Below are 17,720 nucleotides of genomic sequence, written 5' to 3' on the forward strand. Positions count from 1 at the left end.
CAGACGCATGGACCTTGCTTAGTGGTTTCCTTGTGGCAAGTGTAACAAACACCAAGCGTCTTATCCCACAGTTATTCTAGCGCTGCAAGATGAACTGCCACATCGTCCAAGTAGCCCTGTTTTAGGGAAACGATTCCCCTGTTGCTTTTGGTAGTCGTGCAGCAGCTGAATACAGTGGAGAAGTGAGTGGCAAATTCGGTGGGGAAGCTTGCAATTCTCATCTGTTCTGCAATGGTGCCAGCCAAATTAACCCTGGAGTGGCATGGGAAAGTGTCCAACCGCGGTGGAGGGGTCTGTGGAGGAATCTCAGGATCTCCCAGCGTACGTAATAGTCTTTTTCGCAGGGCACCCTCTCCCTGTTTGGTGTGGTCACTATGAAGCAAATAACCACTCTCCCTCAGTTATTTTTATATGAAAAGTGGCATAAAAAACACATGACTTCAAAATGTTAATTTAGAATTGCATCATCATGAGAGGTTCTTTCCCCAGCACCGTGCTTAGCCATGCTGCTTCACAGTGACTGGACTGCTCCAGGGTAACAGTTCCGGCTCTCCAGGATGATGGCTTTCCCACTCACCTGTCTCCTACTCGCCTTTTCTTCCTTGTCCAAGATATCCCGTGGTCTCTGCTGTGTCCTGGCTCTGACTCCTCTGAGGTATCCAAGCTGCTCCTGGGTATCGTGATGGGGGTTGCTGCCGAGGACAGGGTGCAGCTCCTCATAAAAGCAGCATGTCTGCAGTGCTGCACCAGAGCGACTGTTCACCTCCTGTCTCGTGGCATGCCTGCCACAATCCCTTGATTTTTTTTTTTTATTTTTTTTTTTCCACCCAGCACTGTTGCATGTCCCTGGTGTAGCCCTTCTCTTTCCTTGCTGCAAGCAATCTGCTCGCGTGTCTACATTTCTGTGTCTGGACCAGGAATGGGCCTGCACAGCCTCTTCTCCCTACACTCCTAGAAGATCCATGTCTACGTACTCCTGACAGGAGCATGTTTGGTGCATGGGGCTGTCATGATCAGCAAGCAGGTGAGTTCTCTGTGCCAAACAGGAATTGGAAATTCCAAGGTTCCGGGTCTAACAGGAGAGGGGACTGTGTCTTGTTTACCTGGCTGGTGTGCAGCAGAGTTGAGAACATTGATCAGAACGATCACAGTGCTCTGCTGTGATCTATCTCCTGGAGGCCAGTGAAATCAACAGAAGAAGCAACATCCAGGCCGCCACCACATCTGCCTATGTCGAATTAAGCGCTGTCCTTTTGCAGGGGGAAGTCCATTCAGCTGTTGCAGCAGGCGAGTTGTGTCGGCGGAAGTAACTGGTAGTGTAGACACACACATTGTTTGACAGAAGTTGCCTTCTGTTGACCTACCTATGTAGTATAGACCAGGCCAGTGTAGTGCCTTATCCTGAACATGGCCTGAATGCCAGCAGCTTCTGGTTTCTGATTCCGCTTGCGCCTTGACTCCCTGGGTGACTTTGGGCAGCTCGCTTACCTAAAAGCCACTTCTTACAGTAACACTTCTCCATCTGAAGCCATGACCGACGATTACCATTAATTATCTTTTCGGTTACTGATAAAAAACACACACCAGTTCCACACACTAAACACACACACTTAACGGAAACCAGTAGTATTCAGGGTGGTGAAGCAAATAGTCCCTTTTCTCTCGAGTCCATTGTGTTCTGTCCATACTTTCTCACTCTGTGTGAACCTGCTTCGAGGTATCAGCAGGCCAATAAAATGACAGTGGATAATTGCCACTCGCTGTGGTTTCAGTCATCATGACTTCTTTTTAGGAGTAAATCAACAGCTGTGTAGGAAGAATATTTAAAGGACACTAGTCCAGAGAGGACGAAATAGATGAGACAAGTAATCAAATACAGGAAAAATACTTTTCACCTCTCCTAGCTTCCTCAAGTTGGCTTTTCTAATAAGGAACGCAAAGCAGCGATACTCTCTCTCCACGGAGTTCTGTTCACTTGTATCATTACAACACAAACACTAGATTATTTTAATCCTTATTTGCTTGAATCCTTTTAAATTTGCCTTTTGCTGTTAGACTCTTTTACAGCTTAATACATTTCTGTGGCTGGAATTTTCTCTCCTTTTTGATCATAGGTTATTGGTAATTTTCACTTGCATTCAAATGATTAATGGGTTTTTTTAAACACTCAATTTCAGGTATCTGATGTTTTGTTTTACAGCCACTTTGCAAAATTGACTCCAGCTGTATCAATATGATTCATTATAAGGAGAAGCGATTCACTTCTATGAATTAGCCTTAAAGATAAAATCGCCTGCAGCTGTTGAGAATCTGGTTTCTTGTTCGTTGCTTTGCATCGAGAGTAATCTGTGGCAAGACTTAATACTCCACAAAAATGATTTAGTTGTTTTCAGATAGTGCTGTCCACCTTTACCCAATCTTAGTGAAATGTTTATGATCCAACAATGTGAAGAAATGGTCCTTCTGTACAGCTTCCATGCGCCCACTTCTGTGATGTGTGCTCTGCTAAGCAGCACAATGAGTAAGTCGGTCGGTTTAAAATGAGCGATAGTCTGACAGGCAAAAGTTACCGTGGTGAGCAATGGAATGGAATTGGTTAAGTCAGTGCAGCCTGTTAGTAGGCAGTAGGAATCCAATAAACAGGATTCATGTTATCTGTGAAGGACTCAGACTCCTTAAGTCGATTGTTACCAGGTCACGGCTGTGTTTGAGGTTTCCTGGAATCGATGCAATGCATCTGCTTTTCAGCTTTTGCCATCTGCATTCTAAGCCTGGCTAGAAATTTAACAAACGAGAATGGATGTCGTCTCCAGATAAGACGCAAACCACCAGGCAGCTCTAAGTAATGGGCGCACTCAGCTCAGGAGAGCCCAGACATTGTAGCAGCATGTGCTGCAGGACAGAAGTGAGGAACAGGCTTTGATGCTTGTCTACAATTTCCTTTTGCGACAAGAGCTCCTAGCTAGCATGATCTTTCCTTCAACTTCAGGGCATTGAAATTGACTTCTAAAAATACTTTAAAAAACCCACAATCCGTTTATTTAATCCCTTGCTCCCAAGTGAGGTGTCTGGAAATATTGGGTAAAAGAGATGTCAACAGTACCCCTGGCTGTTCTGTGTCCGCTGACTCTGGCTTGGAGGACAAAAAACTACAGTGCAGATGTTTGGACTTGGTCTGCAGCCAGGGCCCTGGAACCTTCTCGCAGGGCCCTGAGTCCTGGCCCCAGTCCAAGGCCAGATATGCCATGCTCGAGTCGGCTGGTGCAGACCAACCACAGGTGTGTTAGTGCAGTGTAGACCTACCCAGAGCACCTGGGAACCCATCCAGTGACAGGGCATATATTCTCAATCCTTTCATATGCGCATCCTTGTTCAAGAGCAGTTTGTCAGGGCACCAGTAGCTTGCTGCTCTTTATAGTTTAGAACACAGTCGAGGCCAGGAGATCTTTGGGTCAGATAAAACCAGAGCAATTCTGGAGCTCATGTCAGGCTAGTAGAAATCAACTTCTTTAAACTTCTAATAAACTGTTTCGCCAAGTTCATTGCAAAGGAGATGCAAGTGCCTCATTAAATACCATTATGCATCTGTGTGATGTGAACTTCCATCCTTCCATGTGTTCTTGCAACCTTTCACACGCTGACTAATAATGGTTTTGACCTTCTGGGTTAAATTTGCCTGCTTAATTATATCTTTCTGTAATCTGAATCCCTTTTTCTTTGGCTTATTTGCATGCATTAAAGTGTGTTTAATTTAGGATTTGGTGCAGTCAGAGCCTGGAATACAAAAGATCACGTAACAAAAGGCCTTTTAATAATGAAACACGCTAGAACTGGAAGCTGCAGGGCTTGGCCATGTGGGCAAATGAAACGTCTTTTGTCCGCATTTGCAGTCTTCCTAGAGCAAAGTGGAGGTCTCTGTCTGGGTTAGGACAGCTAGCTAACCCTGATCGTTCCCCTCCATACACTGGCTCAACCCTTATTTGGGCCTACCCCCCCCGCTCCTGTAGCTGTCTCCGCAGAGGGTGGACTGGTGCAGCTGCAGTGCATTGGCGAGGAGGATGTGCCACCGGACAAGGTCCGCTCTGTAATTTTCAGCGCTGAGTATAATTGCTGGTACTTACTCAGCTCCTTATTTTTTAATGAAGGCTGTAATCAGAGCTGTCAGGTTTTGTGTGAAAATTCCTTTTCTCTGTAACGTGCTCATTAGGCTAAGCAAGCTGGTCATAGTAGTCGGTACATTTCTCTAGGGAGGGGACCCTCTGGAATAGGCTCTGGTATCCAGGTATTCCTGCCTGGCATATTTTTGAAATGTTGTAGTAGCCCCAGTAGGCCTCAGTCAGCTTTGGGGGCCCTCTGGTGCAGGGCACTGTGCAAACTCTACTGAAATGCAAAGGCTGTGTCATTTGTGAACTGTTGCAAAGTTCCTTCTGCCCTTGGGATGCTTTATGAATTGTCTGATTTCTTATAGGCGTAGTGACACGAGTGGTCCATCAAAGATTTGGAAGAGAGGGGAATGGCCGGGTTCAAGGAGGGTTTCCTATGATTAATAATTGTCAGTCAGTCATTTGCGGGTTTAAGAAAACTGCACTTTGAATTTCTGGTCTTCATGATGTGGCAAGGAGCTACAGTTGTGCCAATGCATCTGTAGTCAGAATTCTCTCTGGTCTCTGGAAGATTCATTGGAGCAGGCTTTACCAAAGCACCTGACTCTTTGCACTCCTCTAGTCTTGGTTCTCTTATGCAGACAAATAAGGGGTGAATGAAAAGAAAAGATTTTTGCAGGGTGGCAGGAAGAGCAAATTCCCCTCTGGTGTTTGGACTCCTGCATCTCTGCCTCCTCCTTTGCTATCATAGTCAGTAAATCTGCCTTTATACTCAGTCCAGGGTGGCATTTTTAAAAGTATCTGTGAAGCGGTCTGCTGCTGCTGTCTGGCTATTGTGCTGTGTACCTAGTATGTTACTTGAGTTGCCCTTGTGCATGCAAGAACGGTTTAGGTTCATTGGGCCAGTCTAGCAGATTACGTTATGAGGCATTGCCTCCGTGTCCCCTTCAACAGTCATTCCGATGCAGGCTGTGGGCCACATTTAAATCTTTCCGATCATGCAAAGGTAGGATTATTATCTGTAATAGTTTGTTCTGCAAGACAAACGGAAGGCGTCGTACGTGGCATAACTATTTTGCTGTGTCTGGTTCAGATACTTTAATATGCTACAAACTCGGTTGGTGAGATGATACTGTCAAACTTGGGTATCTTCTGAAGAATGGGAAAGAGGGCTACCTTGAACGTTGCGGCTGACTTCTAATGTGACTAATGAGCAACTGTTCTTCTTTGCACATGGGCAAAATTGTGTCAAGTTGAACAGCTGCTTGTAGCTCTTAACACGGTAAGAGTAGCAGTCCTCCATTTTCACCCCCCTGCTCCCCCCCAGAAAAGAAAAGAAAAATGATGAATGAAATATCAGTAGTGAGCTATTAAGGAGAAATTGTGTATTTGTCATCTGTACTGTACACAGTTGTGTTTGGATTAATTCAACGCTTTACATTTTGTGTACAGACAATCCTTTATCCCTAGCATCAATCAGCTCCAACTAAACATCCGTTCATCACAATTTCTCTCAGTCCCTAAGATGTATGTTTGTTGTTTTTTTTTAATGGATCAGTTTCTACTGATGAAAGAGATGTGCTTTCAAGCTACACCGCGCTAGTCTTCAAACGTGAAGAACGCTGCAGCTCAAAAGCTTGTCTCTTTCTTTCATGAGCTGAAGTTGGTCCAATAAAAGTTATTACCTCACCTGCCTTGTCTTTCTCATATCCTAGGATCAGTGGAGCTACCAAACACTGCAAACATTTGTGGTTTTTATTGCATCGTAGAGATCTTGAACAACGTGACCTTACTCTGAAGAGTACCTCTTTTAAAATGGCACCTTGGGGGTTTCAGATTTATCCTCTGTTGATGATTCTCCGATCAAACATCTTTATTTTGCAAGTGAAAAGATACTTTCTTCCAACAGCTCTGCACACTCTGCCCAAGCTCTGAGAGTCAAGGAGGGTGTTTCCTTCTTACAACTCTGTAACTCCATTCTCTTGTGTGAATTTTCTCTGTTGAACCAATGGATTTTGGCAAAAGCTCTGTTGGTGTGTAGGATGGTCTCTTGCTTTTCTGTAGCTGAGTTTTCTCTGCACGGCAAACAGGACTAGAAAAAATAACCCTTATGACTAAACACACAAGTCTCAAAGGTGCAGAGGCAGCCAATGGTCCTGTTAAGTAAATATGACCCTTTGTAAAAATTTTCAGATTAAAGCTGTATTTCAAGGCTAGGACACTTAAAAACCTGGTAGGGGAGAAACTCAAAACTACTCTCTGCGCATGGGCTCTGCCCATTTTCCAATCAGTCTCAAATCTGTAAGCACATCCCCTCCTGCATAACTTACCTGCACACTAGGGAGAAAATGCACTGGCTGTTCCAAAGCTGTAAATGTGCACTACTCCCTAGGCACTTCAGCCTTCTGCAACTTCCTATCTTTGGAGACCAGTGGATGCAATTGTAGTATAGATAAAATCAATCTTGAACACTCAGAATGAGGCATTCGTGGTCAGCTGGTGTATGGTGCAGCGTTCCCATGTGTACGTGTGCACAAATCACATTCAGTTAAACAAGTGTATTCACCAGTATTCAAACAGGGTAGGGGGGATTTAGGGCTTCAAGTACGCAACAGTTCTGCTTGCATCCCAGCCCGGAGGCAGGGGCCCTGTTTTGCTTTGCTCATTCCTTCCCTGTCCCCATATAGATTCCATCACTGAGATTTTCTGGTCTAATTTCATTATCTAAAAGTCCTCCCCCCATTTCTTAAAATATTGTCTTGGTCTTGATACTCCTGTGCCTGCCCTGGATTATTTCTCTCCTCTCCCTCTGGCTTTCCTGACATTTCTCCTCTCTCTCCCATCTGCCCCCAAACTCTGATGAAGACCTCTTCAGCTCACAAGCAGGATAGATTCTGCTGAGCTTAGAATGCTCACAAACCATAGATCCACAGAAGGGTTGAGATGTCTGAGCTCTCCAGTGCTTTTTAAGAGTACTGTAGCATGGTTAAGAAATTCCTTTGCCAAGACCGAATTCCTTGTTTTCCTGCCATGTTGTCTCTGAAGGATCGACACTAAAAGCCATAGTCTGGGTGGAACTCTGAGGGCCTAGGTGTAAGCAACAGAGGCTCAGGAGGCCTAAGACACTAATTTCAGGACTTTGAGAAGCTGGAGAGCATGATACACCAAGGAAGAGCATTGGACAAGTGGTCTGGGGCTTGGGAGCATGTCCTAGAGTCTAGAGCCAGAACCAGTGGTGAACCAGTGATCCATCTGGATGGAAGCGCTATAGACCCAAGCAGAGTACTGACCCAGCTTGTCACTGGCTTTGATAGTAACGTGGGCCCATAATATGCTTGGGGAAGAAGAAACTACAACTGGGTTTTCCTTCACTTTGCAAGTCAATACTGTACTCCAGAAGCAGAATTTGTAAACAACCTTTTTTTTTCTTCTCTGCATATTTATTCAACCTCCCTGGGTTGTACTGATTTTACTCTGCAGCTTAAGTCAAGTCAGGTGAATGCACTGCCTCAGTTTCCCTAGTTGTAAAATCAGGTTTGTACTTTGTTATGTAAGGGGGGGGGGGGTTTATGAGGCTTAATTAGTATTTGTACCATGCCTTTGAATCCTCTGGTGAAATGTGCGATATAAATTGGAAGTATTTTTCGCTGGTTGGATTGTTAATTAAATCCATACATATAAGTGATTTATTGGCATTCTAGAATTGAGATTTAATAATTTAAAATTTGAATGTCAAGGTTGATAGGTCACTGTTTAAACCTGTATTATTCATCTAATTAGCAGATGAAACAGCCCTGGCAGAGTGACTAAGGAGCAAGCCTTGAGCTGGTCAGTCTGCTTGCAGGAGATGCTGTTTTAATATTTGAACCCGCCTTTTGTGCGTCCTCCAAGGGAGCCTTAAGCAGTGTCAAGACCATGAATTGGGCTCCCCAAAACCGATGGGAAAGAGCTTGATGTAATTCAGGAACGAGCGCTGCTAGACTGACTTGGAACCGATTTATCGTTCTTCAGTGGGAGCATGCCCGGTTCTCTTCAGCCAGAGCTTTGTAGGGGATATGCAGTATCCAATTTTGCGTGGGGATGAGAGAACAGGAAAGAGAAGGAAAATACAAGGGGGTGTTCCCATTGATCTGGGCCCACGTATGCTAGCCAAGGTTAGCCCGGTGCAGGGTCCCTTCTGCGCTATAAGACCAGGAGATGTTTTAACTAGCTTGGGCTGCAACTGTGGTGTTAGCCGTTCCCCTGTAATAGCAGTGATGTGTGGTACAGCCCCTTTAGTTCAGTGTGTGGTGTTGGGTTTACAGTGGGCCTTGCGTCTCCTCCTTTCCCTTTCCGGTTTGTGATGAGTGATCTTGCATCAGAGTTTCTGCACAGAAATTTGAAGCTACCTTACCTTGTTGGGTTTCTCTTCTTTCCCTCCTCAAACGCCAGTAGACGAGCATGCTTTTAGGGCTAGCTCTCATTGCCTGGTCTACACCAGAAAAATCAGGTCAGTTTCACTGTGTGGGTCAGGGTGGGAAAACTCAATAGTCCTGAGAGGCAGGGTTAGACCCATCTCAGTCCTCATGCAGATAGCATTAGGGTGACTAGAATTTGTCACTGAGCTAGTTAACACCTCTCGGTGCCTAGGGGCTCCATTCTGCTGGGTGTTGCGCGCACACACAGGTCAGCCTGGTCTGTCCCCTGAAGAAATTACTCCAATTTGAGAGCAGACAGGACAAGTAGCAATCAATCGGAGTGAGGAGAGCAAAGAGGACTAATACACACACCAGCCAGGCTCACTGTTGTAACTCGGTTTGGAATCCTCAAATATGCGTTTGGGGCTTTCAGAGACAAGTAGATGGGGGGGGGGGGGTCCAACCCACATGAGGCCTTTAGAGAGTCATTGTTTGTGGCACTGCCATCCTGATGCTACCTTGTGGCGCGTTTGATCGTAATGTTGCAGGCTTATTACGTACTGCATTTGAACAATGCTGACACTTCATCCAGGGCTTCAAACTGGCTTCCTTGTGGAGAGAGCATGAAATGGAAGCCCTATCCCAAGAAATATGCCTGTGTAGGAACAGTGGGGCTTTGGAGACCCGTGTTGTGGATAGCACATGGGCAGCGAAGTATTCCCTCAACTGTGGATGGTGGGTTATTTTTATGCTGATCCTGGCATACATTTGTTTTAATACATCTGCCTGCTTGCCTGCCTGTTGGGAACTGTCCACCAGGGCCTCTGTAGGTTGTAGTATAATTTGTCACTGACAAATTATTCCAGACTGAATTCCAGGTAGGTGCTTATTTGTATACGTTTTTGTCTCCGAATGACTGACACACAGAGAGAATTGCACCTGATGCATAACAATTTCAGAGGTCCCCAGGTCCCATTGTCATTTTGCAACTCCCCTCCCCTCTGTACACACACACACACCCTGTCTCCATCTCCCTCTCCCCGAGTTTGTCTAGGATTCAGAGGGTCTCGCAAAGTAGGATACATCAGTAGCAACCTGTGGGCAGCTCTCTACACACATGCAGTCAGGCACACTTTTTTTGTTTCAGCCTGATTCTGAATTGTCCCTTTGGTCTTGCCTTTCTAAAAAGCACATGCTGAAAAGAAGGGTCATGCTAAGAAGAAATGATTTCACACTCCACTGGCAAATGGCTTTCTTCTCATGCAAGTGTCTCTCCCTGGAGCAAGTGCTTTCCTCTGTGCTTCCGTACGCTGGGAGTGGAGGCACGGATTTGTGTACGTATGACCGTAAACAGCTTCCGGTTATACAGTAGGCTGTTGTGCTGAACTCCGACTGAATAAAAGCAGCAAAAAATGCATTAACTGAAATCCAAAAATGAGAGTAACTAGTAAAAGGTATTTTCCATATAGAGACTTGAATAAAGCAGGGATAGATGTCTTTGTCAAGGGAGCCACAGGTAACGCAGATGGAAAATACAGGCAAGAAACTGCCAAAAAAACCCATTTCTGGTTTTGAGGGATTTGTTTTATCTGAAAGAGTCTGAATAAGAGAGCCTAAAGGCCTTGGTCTGCACTAAAATGGTGTGGAGGGACATGAAAGTTGGGAAGTGATGAATTTCTGCCTAGTCCACTTTGCGCCTGTGGAGTCATCTGATCTGCTATTGGAGCCTCAGGTTGTGCTTGTATTAAGATGATGAAAGCGCTCTCATTAATCTGAAAGCGTTCTCCTGAGCTGGAATGCTGTAGCAAGTCTGTAAACTCCTGTGTGCCGAGAAAACACACAGATGTTTGTACCAGACCTGATACAAATTAGGCAGTTCCCTCTTTATTTTTACTTATACACGCGCGCTCTCTCAGTGTCATTCACAGTTATCAGGTAACAAGTGCAAACTTTTTTTTTAAAAGTCCCATGTTTTTATATTAACAGCTGAAGCGGGAAAGAGAGAGCTGAATATGTTCTTGTATTTCCTGGGCTGTTGGACATTTCTTTCCAAGTAATCCTAATTTAATCTATTTTTTTGTGTTGAAGAGCCTTGATTTTTGCATGTGAAAGGAAAATAAATTGTTAGAATGATGTATGGATGTAAGAGATTAAGCAGTTGGTTTATTCTCCTGCTTATAAGGTAACCGGTTAACCCTCAGCCATCTGTCCCCCGCCCACATAAATATATGTTCCAAATTACCTGGTAATGAGTGTTAAGTATTTGGAAGGTGTAATAATAACCCAGCCCTTTCTTAGTGAAATGGATCAGGAAAAGGTCAGGCTCAAGAGGATATCTTCATTACAGGTCCTATTTTTAAATTAACCCTCAGCTTGTGCAGTAAATTTGGGTAAGATCTATTGTTGTCATAAAAGACGGAGGTTGAATCCTTTTAGTATGAAAAATGACCGGACGTAACATTAGCACGCGCACTAAATGAAAAGATTCTCCTGTGATCTTTTCAGTAAACTGTAGCTTCTGCACATCAAACTGTTACTGCAGTTGCTTGCAATAAGTAGCACCATCACAGCTGGTAGTAAAACCTACATATGGGCATGACCAAGATGAAGATCGTTGTCTTGATATTTCCTTAGCTAAAATTTACTTCCTCTTTTTTCCACAATCGGAGCCATGTGTCCAGATCCATGGAGCAATTTTACCTTCAGTGGAAAATGTATCTAGGACGAAACCAAACGTTAAATGTTTAACTGCCCTTATGAAATGCCCTTGCATTATTTATTCACTAGAAGATTTCCCCGGCATTGCTTGGGTCCTTAACTCATAAGGTTATTTTTGTTTTTCTTCATTTCAATCATTGTTCTGGGTTGGGGCTGAGGATGAGGGGGTCAGTCTGCAGGCTGCCCCAAAGAGAGGACAACCCCAGGCCTTTCTCACCGCAGCAGCATGGGGCCCGATAAGAATCGCCTGTCCATGGCTGCTGCTGTCGGCACAGCCAAGGGGGAGGGGTGCATGTCAACACAGACACGTGAACAAACTTTCTGGCCCAATGGGGTTATAGTGTCCTGGTCCCTATCTCTGTCCCCTGTGGTCATTCTTCAGTATTACTCCCTCCTCCTAGACCTGCCGTTTCCATTTTAATCATAGAATCATAGAACACTAAACTGGAAGGGACCTCGAGAGGTCGAGTCCAGTCCCCTGCCCTCATGGCAGGATCAAACACCGTCTACATTATCCCTGACAGGTGTCTGTCTAACTTGCTTTTAAATATCTTCAGTGATGGAGATTCCACAACCTCCCTAGGCAATTTATTCCAGCGTTTGACCACCCTGAGAGGAAGTTTTTCCTGAAGTCCAATCTAAATCTCTCTTGCTGCAGTGTAAGCCCATTGCTTTTTGTCCTATTCTCAGAGACTAAGGAGAACGATTTCCCCCCTCCTCTCTGACACCCTTTTAGATACCTGAAAACCACTATCACGTCCCCCTCAGTCTTCTCCTTTCCAAACTAAACAAGCCCAATTCCTTCAGCCTTCCCTCATAGTTCATGGTTTTCTAGACCTTTAATCATTTTTGTTGCTCTTCTCCAATTTCTCCACATCTTTCTTGAAATGTGGTGCCCAGAACTGGAAACAACACCAGTTAAGGCCTAATCAACACACAGTAGAGCGGAAGAATGACTTCTCGTGTTTTGCTCAACACTCCTCTTCACGCATCCCCGAATCAGGTTTGCTTTTTTGTCACACTGTTAACTTATACTTAGCTTGTGGTCTACTATGACCCCTAGATCCCTTTCTGCAGGACTCCTTCCTAGAGAGTCACTTCCCAATCTGTATGTGTGAAATGGATTGTTCCTTCCTAAGTTGAGTACCTTAAATAGGATGAAGTTTAATAAGGACAAATTAATCTCAGACCATTTCTCCAGTTTGTCCAGATCATTTAATGAGTGTCGAATTCCACACACATCCCGTTATCCTGGCATAACCAAACCCTGACCTTCCTCTTATCTTACGATAAAGCAAGTTGCATACCAGATTTGGAGGCCCTAGCTCTTACCATGTAGGAGGAGTTCTTAAACGGTATCATGGACAGCCGGGCGTACATTTCTAAAATATATAGCAAGATTTTTCTCTCGGACTTGCTAGTTTCTAGGGCTGGAGAGCTTGGTTTAGATACGCAATACAATTTCTTTCAGTTAGAGCACTTTTTTTTTGTTCTCCATTAGACTAGGTTTCATGGTTTTATTTTTTTTAAAGCTACCACATTCGGAGATAATCTGTGTAATTGGTACATGAAAAGTGCCCTAATTTAGTATCTCATTTCAAACTTGAGTAATTGAGAATATGCTCAGAAATCAGCATCCTGCATTCCTATTCCTCAGACCTCAGGCATATTTGCACCAGGCTTTGATATTTTGCGTTTGCGTTTGGTAGACAAGGAAGGAAGTGTCCTCACAGACAGAAAAAGAAAAAGAAATGATCTGCGCGGTGTACGTATTAATTCTTTTTATTTTGAGCCTCTTCAGCATAGGGCCTTTCATTTTGCAATCCAGGAGAGAGCATGTGAAGCACACTTCCATAGTCTCAGCAGAGCACGTGTTCTGGGGCATTTAAGATCACTATAGTTAGATTTTTTTTTTTTAAACAGATCTCTAATGGCAAAAAAAAAAAAAATTGCAGAGCTTTCCATTTCCATGCCTAGCATACAGGATTTTGTCTCCCCAAATCCTAGGAAGATCACATCTTTCTCAGAAATATGGCAGGAAGATGCTAGGTCTAGATCCACAGCTTCTGAAATGTTGGCTTGGGGGCAAAGCAAATTGAAACGCAGGCAAGAGGCAGACTTTCCTCTGCTTTTGCTTACACTCGTCTTCCCCCCCTCCCCCCCAAATAAATAAATAAATAAAGGGTGTTTTTATGCTTGTGGGTTTAGCCTGTCGGTTTGGGATCCCTGTCCCGCAGCTCTAGCGCTAGGATGGGCATTTGGCAGAGCTGGGGGAAGCTGGGAAAGCCGTTTCATGTGCCACGCGTGCGTCTCATCAGTGGGAATGCTACAGGGACCGAGACGGTGAGGCGGAAAGGGGAGGACCGAGTAAGTACGTAGATTCTCACAACTGTCTTTCAGCAGTGACGAGATTGGGCACGGTGAGTGCCTTGGCTGTTGGAGGCTCATTTTATAGTTGGGGGTGAGAGGCTGCGCAGAGCTTTCAGTTGCTGTCTGGATCTGTTGGTCTTGGGGTACAGGTCAGTGCGGATCCCATTGTAGACAGGCAGGCGGCCAAGATCAGCCTTCGGAGCAGCAGCATTCATCAGGGCTGCTCCTCCGTCCTTGTGCTGCCTTATATTCTCACAGGAATTCATAAGGGACAGGACTTCCCCATTACCACCCATGGCAGCAAGGCAGAAACTGGCGAGTGTGCGCCCTTCTGGCTCTCAGCTGCGACACAATTTCTTCACTTCCGGCACACGTCTAATTCTCTGCGCTGTGGCAGCTGTGAAAGCCATCAGCCCATCTGAGCCCAGCCTGAAAGCTCTGTACAGGGCTCATCAGTGTGGTGGATCCAAACTCTGCAGTCTGCGAGCCTGACCATCCTGCACTGGACTCCTTCCACTGAAAGGTGGCTACAGCTTTGCCACTGCTGCCCAAGGGCGTCCTGTCTAGCAAGGGGATGCCCCGAGCCTTTTGTTCACGGTAAGCACGTGTAAATCACCTGCTTCCAGAGGAGCAGCTTCAATCCAGAAAAGTCTCTTCAGAAACTCCAGAGTCCTGGTGGCAAACACGTCAGCTTTCTCTAGCCCAGCGGTTCCCAGCCTTTTCCAGATGGGGACCCATTTTGACAATTCAGGAAGACTTGGTGACCCAGGGCAATTCAAAACAACGTGTGACTGGCTCCTTAAGAGCCACCTGGCGACCCTTTGGAGATGTAATGGTGACCCATATTTGGGTGGCAGCCCATAGGCTGGGAAACCCTAGGCTAGCACCACGTCTGGCAGGTGGTCTGGCCTGCTGAGAAGGTATGGAGGTTCTTCCTGGAGTAACCCCATGAGTACCAGACCTCTGTGCTATAGGTGAGTGGTTCCCAGCTGGGAAGCCACAAGCCCTTTCAGGGGAGCCCTGACACCCCCTGCAGGACTAAAGCTGGGGGCCCCAGGGCTCCCCACAGGCCAAAAGCCTTGGGCTACCCATGGAGCTCGCCAGGAGCTGCAGGCCAAGCACCAGGCAGAGGGGGCAAGTGCAGGAAGAAACCGCTGAAGGCCGAGCGAGCGACCCACTCAAGTTTTTCACCCGCTGTGTCATTTCACAGTCTGAGGCCATTCACACGCAGCTGCCGCCTTCTGGGCATCGCATCTTGGGGGGGAAGTTTAATCGAAACCAGTCCGTTCTCCAGGTAGCTCCTACAGGGATGGCTTGGCCAAGGAAGTCTATGACAACTCCCCTCGCGAGGGGAGAGACAATAGCCCTGCACATGAGCAATGGAAATGAGGGGGGCATCATGCCCGGGGTAGGTCGGGCAGGGGTGCCCAAGTGCAAGTTCACTCAGGGTGCCGCCTTCGCAGAGGCCGGCCCTGGCTTGCCAGGGCTCAGGGCTGTGCGTGTGGGTGCTGTACACACCACTGTTCAAAAGACACGTGTGTGAGAGGTCCATGCACCCCGAGAGTGGGACCCAACACCTCCTAGAATTAGTAACTGGGAGGAAAGCACCTGTTCATACAGAGGGGAGGTTCCTGCTCCCAGGAGGGGTTCTGCCGCCTTTTGATGGCATCGGCGATACGCCAATAAAGGCCAGGGTATGTTCTGGGCATAAATCAAAGAACTTGAAACTCAAGATGGCTCCTGCTAAGCAGTAAAATCAACCTTAGAGATGGCACAAACTGGCAACTTTTCAGGTATAAGCAGGCCAAAAGATTGATTAAGCACATGTGCATCTGTCACCAGTTGTAAATCTCTAGCTCTCATGCTATGCAAATAGCTTTCATTTCACAGCCTGCTTCCGCTTTTTATGCATTGAGCATAATGGTTGTTTTATAGGCAATATGAAGGGGAAGAAAATTGTTCCCCCGGGGGATAAAAAAGTTACTTAGAGCGTGCTCCTATAGAAGCAAGCGCAATGCTCCAGCGCCTTAACAAGCTGGTCGCCATTTGTTCAGTGACAAACTTGGTGCTAATTTTCCCTGTCTGCGTCTGTCTGTCTGTGCTGGGGAAGGAAGCAGCAGATCAGTAATTTATCTCCGACCCAGGGAGGAGTGCTGCTGGAAAACTGACAGGTTCCCAGGAAAGTGTATTCTCCTCCGGCATTGTTTTGTTGAGCTGGTAATGCATCCCACAGGGGCAAAGCTGCACCAACGATGCACCGTGCAAATAAAGAATCATTCACTGCCACTAATCGGCTCCAGCCCTTTGTGCTAGACCTTCGGGGTCTCTCTCCACTTCTCCAAAACGGAGTCAGATCTCAGAGTAATCCTGTTGTCAGGCATTTAGGTGCCAACCTTGTTTTTCTTACCAACGATTTTCCTTAATGACGTAAGTGTCCTTGTGCTTTGGCATCGTATTCTGAGCCATTAAAGTTGTGATGTTCTGAGACGGTGCCCAATCTGAAGACAGGCCGCTGATCCCTGCCTGAGAATTGCAATATGGATCTTGTGGTTCCTTTTAGGGTTTACTTTCCACAAACGTGCTCTGGCTTAGAGCAGGTTCTCAAACTCAATTTACCTTGGGGCCAGTCTTCAGATCCTCCTAACAGACCAACAAGCATCTTCCTCTGGCAGGACTTGGGGCAGGGGGAGGGCAGGGGTGTCTGCAGGTCCCTTCTGCTGGCCTGTTCCTACCGCCCCCCCCCCCCCCTCCCGGCATCCTGCAGCCCTAGCTCCCACCCTCGAGGGACCTAATACCCGCCAGTGGCGCCCACCTGCTGTGCAGCAGGCGCTAGAAAGGCTCCATGCCGCTGCCAATGCATCCCTGTGGCCCGGGGAAGGTGTGTGCAGGGCTGGCTGGCCGGTCCCTAGGTGTAGCTGTGCAACTATTAACTCGTTTTGTGAAGCTGACTAGATATCAGTGATGCAGAGTCTCCTGATGGGCTCGCGTGCCTCCTGCTGACTGGGGCTTTTTTTGTTTTCCTGGAAATCCTCGCCACGTTGTTAGAATGAAGCCAGATGTGGGAACTTCACTGCCTCATGCCCTGCTCTCAGCTGTGACGGCTCGTAGTAGATTATGCTGGCTGGCTAGTGCCTGGTATTAGCGGACAGTCCCGGTTGCTGCCACTTTTTTTTTTTTTTAAAGGAAGATTTTCAGTCTCATGGTTTGTGGAGAAAGGCTAGAAAATGTGCCCCGAGTTTAGCCAAAGATCCCAAACACCCGGTGCCAAATAAAAAGCTCCCCAAGTGTATTTGTATCTGATTTCAAGAAGCCCTTCCCTTTTTGGGGGTGAGGGTTGTCCCAGAGTGGTGAATGCTTGGGGTTGGCAATACAGAACATGCAAGTTGATGGTTTCTCCCCCTGTGTCCAGCAGCCCACACGGAGACCTGGATCCTACCAAAGACACGAAATGGAGTCCTCACCCAGACACCCCTGTTCCCTCGTGCTGGGAGCTCCCGCCCACTCCCTTAACATCCTCATCTGCGTGCGGGGATCCCTTGCCCCCACATGGGAAAACCAAAAGCGGAACCCCCTAGCCCCCGCCCTGCCGGATGAAGAAGCACATCCGCTCGGGCGGCTCCCTGGCCAGTGCTGTTCACATGGTGACAGAGGCAGCCAGTGCGGCTTCCCAGACGGAGTGGCACCCTCTGCAGCCAGGACTGTGTGGGTGTTTGGGGACCTGGGTAAGTGCCTATGGGCCTGGAGTTTGGGACCCCTAGCTTACAGGGTCACATGGGAGATACTACCAAGAATTCTTGCTAAGTGTCATGCATGCTGTCCAGGGGTGATCCAATCCATCTGCAACCAGTCGTCCCGTGGCTTACCAACAGGCATCTCTTGTTAGATGACAGACTTGTCATGTTCAGTAACGTACCAGTTTTCTCGTCCTCCGTCTCTCATCTGGTGGTCCTGCACGCTTCAGAACTTGGTGAGGAGGCAGATTGTAGCCTAAACTACTTATTTGCTGAGCTAACAATGTGCCAGCCTCTCCAGTATTACTCAAGTGGTTTGGGCCCTTTGGCTCTCCCTGCATGCAAGTCTCTAATGGGCCTTTGAAGTGGGGATAGTCTGTTCACTGAGAGGATAGAGAGAC

The 17,720-nt window shown here is 46.7% G+C and overlaps 1 protein-coding gene and 1 non-coding gene across 3 annotated transcripts in view; both read left to right on the forward strand.

The window, feature by feature from the left end:
• COP1 (COP1 E3 ubiquitin ligase) overlaps positions 1 to 17,720 on the forward strand; it is a 146,132-nt gene that overhangs the window by 123,720 nt on the left and 4,692 nt on the right. The window lies entirely within an intron of this gene.
• LOC112544083 (small Cajal body-specific RNA 3) lies at positions 3,830 to 3,966 on the forward strand. The gene has a single exon (XR_003087407.3).

This window comes from Pelodiscus sinensis, chromosome 9 (assembly GCF_052426305.1).
Source record: "Pelodiscus sinensis isolate ZL-2025 chromosome 9, ASM5242630v1, whole genome shotgun sequence".
Classification (NCBI taxonomy): Eukaryota; Metazoa; Chordata; order Testudines; family Trionychidae; genus Pelodiscus; species Pelodiscus sinensis.